Genomic DNA, 3,885 nt, shown 5'->3' with positions numbered 1-3,885 from the left:
ATTCATTTGACATTCCATAAATATCAGTCATATTTCATGAATTGTTATAAAAGGGAAATCATGTAAGTCTAGTTCAAATACTATAATTCCAATCCTATTGAAATTATATTATTCTTCTCTTGACATGTTTACTTGTGTGGCTGGGTGCGGTGGCTCATGCCTATAATCCCAGCACTTTGTGAGACTGAGGCGGGTGGATCATGAGGTCAGGAGTTCAAGACCGTCCTGGCCAACATGGTGAAACCCCATCTCTACTAAAAATACAAAAATTAGCTGGGTGTGGTGGCAGAAGCCTATAATCCCAGCTACTCAGGAGGGTGAGGGTGGAGAATCGCTTGAATCCAGGAGGCAGAGGTTGCGGTGAGCCAAGATCACACCACTGCACTCCAGCCTAGGTAACAAGAGCATAACTCTGTCTCAAAAAAGAAAAAAAAGTATTACTACCCAACTTTAGCCAGCCACTTGATTTTGAAGGTTTTTGTTGCCTTAGACATAGTTGAAAATTTTTCGTCTGTGACAATCTTGATATGACAGTTTCAACAGGCTGCAAAGGAAGTGACCCTGACACTCCTCACTCTGAACAAGTCAATGTGGAACATGTTCTTCTTTATTGTTTGTGAAGAACTGATGGTTCATCTTTTGGAAAAGCACAAACCAGCTGTCAAAAAGGCCTTTATTTTTGCAATAGTTCAGATTACAGCACCATTGGGCAACCCCTGTGAAGGATCATTCACTAACTTTCTGAGATGCTGGTATTTATTTCATCACCTTTGTTGAGGTTTCAGGTGGTTTGGCTCTCTGGAACTGACAATGGCCCCTGACCAGGAATGTTTTTGGATATAGTGATTACCATGCTACTTCCCCTTCTAGAGGGGGGTAAAAGTTGTGCTGCTGGTGATCATAAGTAGCACTAGTTCAAAAAATAATAATTCTTTCTGTTTTTTAGAACTAGGTCTGCATCTGATTCAAATAAGCAGAGTGAAAGAAAGGCTTTCTTCTCAATGCACCTGGGCAGTGCCATATGCAAAGAGGCCGTGGAGGACAGTGGTGAAGCATGGAAATTCCAAGGTAGGTCTGGGTCTTAATTTGGCCTTCATCATCTATTTGCTATGTGAATTGGGCTATTTGCTTGACTACTCAGTGCTAAACTTTCTTCCCTGAAATAAGGGGGAATCATAATACCTGGATTATAGGTCATTGGTAGGTTAAATTTATTTATTCAACAAATATTTAAAGGATGCTGCTAATTGTCAAGTATACTTGCAGGTCTTAACAGTGAACAACCATAGGTTCTTAAACTCTTGGAGATTACATTCAAGATTTTATATATATATATGTGTGTATATATATACAGACACACACACATATACATGAGATATAGGCATATATATGTGTATACATATATAAAATATATATAGGTATATATACATTGTATGCTTTAGAGGAAGGGAATGAACATTCATATCACAGTGTGTGGCCTTGTGTGCAGCACTTTTAAGTCCTTCAAACGGTTGTATAAGTTGGATATTTTAAGCCCAGGTTTTAAGAAGATGACACTGAAAAGGAATTTTGCCTAATTCACATACGCGTATGTCTCTTATACTTTCCTCCCTACATGTCATTTCTCACAGATGCTGTTATTCATGGAAGGATTCAAAGAAACCATAGAGTCTGAAACTGTGCATATGGAACAGGCCATTTGGGTTAGGCCTGCCATTTGGCCTGCCGTTTACTCTGGCCCCTTCTGAGATGATTGATTACAGATAGTTCTTTATATCCAGATCTCCATGTTCTGTGGCTTGGCTGCCTTGATGCTCCCTGAGGCCAAGGCAGTGAAAGAGAGACTAACTAGTGGCCTATATCAAGACTAACAGAAATGATATGCATTAGACTCTGAAATATGATATAATCACATATTTTTAAATGGTGACTGGCAGAAACAGAAGAGGTAGACCAAGCATTAATAAAAGATGAAGTAGGCAGAGGGGAGGGGCAGAGGGGAGGTAATGGAGCAGAGATGACTGGATGGCCCAGACTCAGATTGGTGGATTACCAGTCTACCATGGTATCCTGAGTGACTGCACAGGCCAATGATTTGACTGCTAAGAGGGCTTCCTATTCTTATTTTCCTTTGGTACTTTAAATAAGTCCTCATTAATTCAGGCAACTTGAGCATGAAAACTGAAAGAGCCAAACATTCACATTAGATGATGCTGGGCTACATATATTTACTTTACAGAGCTACAGACAGGTAGGGAAGTTAAGTATGGAGCAGGGAACGTGTGATTCCTTTTCTTGTTCTATATCTAGGCAAACTCTGGAGAGTCTGTTTCTGTGAAGAATACCTCAAAGAATCTGAAAAAGTCTGCAATGCTGAGATGTGATAGGCTTTAACATCTGACAAAGACCTAGGTTTGAATTTTGACTCATAGACCTTCAAGATACACTGGAACCTTTTAAAAAACAAAGCTTGGGGTGACTCAAGGACTATGTTAAGATGTGGGAAAGTAGTTAGGTCACACTCCTGACACTGGCTTCTCCTGGCTACATAGATCCTTGGCAATCAAATTGGCAAGTGGGGAGAGGGCAGTAGAACAGAGCAATGTTGCCTATTTCAAGTCTGTAGGGAAGTGAAACAGGCTTGGATGCTGAGTTGTGTTGCATGAACTGATACATCTTCAGATTAGGTTCTGTTGAGAAATGGGGTGACCTGAATCACCATGCACATCTGGGGAGGCTGTCACCTTCTCAAGGCCTTGACTTTCTCAGCAATGAAGAGGGTCAAGTTTGGGTAAAGCTGGTCTCCAAACTCACAGTTCTAATAGTCTGTGAGTTCAAGGTGAAAAATCTATCAAGTAGCCACCTTGGATTACTTTATCCAGGCTGATGAACACCAGAGAGGGGAATTCCTGGGGATGGATCAAATGCTATGAATATGAAACATATACAATTTTGTAAAAGTTCAAGTTATTTTAAACTGGAGCTCTGGAACACTGTTCAAACTCAAGACAAGCAGACAGTGACTCATGTAGTATTGGGTGAAGCAGGAGACATTGAGGGTGGGTTGAATCTTGTGCAGTTATTTTGACTACAATACACTTTACCTTTTGAGGAAGCACCTTGTCATTCTTCAAAACTCATTTCTCCTGCAGACTTCACCACTCTCTGCTCAGTGCTTCCATAACCCTGTATCTATCACTGGGCTTCTAATGTGCTGAGTCCGTCTACAAGTCTCCCTCGTCTTCTGGACTTTGATCTCCTCAAAGGCAAGGACTGGGCCTTATTTATTTTCGCATCCATTATACTGTGCCTGGAACCTGATAGCACTATAAATGTTTGTTGACTGATGAATGATATCTTACTTAAATGTTTATACTCAGGCTAACACTGAGACCCAAACTGGAGAAGCAGAAAATTATAATACTGCCAGTTCCCTAGGAGTTTAATTAAGTCTGGATAGAAATCATCACCAGTTGCATTTGAGAACAAGACTAAGAGGCAAAAGCTAATAAGATTGGGACTTGATAATCTAGTTGAATATTAAAAAATGACAAGATCTTATTTGCCTCTGTTGATTAGTTAACAGTGATGAGATTGGCAAACCTCTGGGAAAGATACAATGTTCTTTGGGCATGTACCAAGCTATTGCAGAGAAGGATGTTGCCAGCAAGTGAAGCTGTGGAATTGGGGTGAAAGTCATTCAACCATGTGCTTCAGTAACACCAGAGCCTAGAGGGCATATACATAGCCTAATCCATAGCAAAGGGGTGTTTTGATGCCAATATTTGAATTTTATTTTCTTTACAGTATGCTAGTTTTAATAAATGCATTTGTTTATTTACTTTATTCATTTATTTAGCAAATATTTATATTGAGTGATTATTG

Source organism: Callithrix jacchus, chromosome 3 (genome assembly GCF_049354715.1).
Source record: "Callithrix jacchus isolate 240 chromosome 3, calJac240_pri, whole genome shotgun sequence".
Taxonomy (NCBI): Eukaryota; Metazoa; Chordata; class Mammalia; order Primates; family Cebidae; genus Callithrix; species Callithrix jacchus.
The sequence above is the reverse complement of the archived record's forward strand: the minus strand, read 5'-3'. Positions refer to the sequence as shown.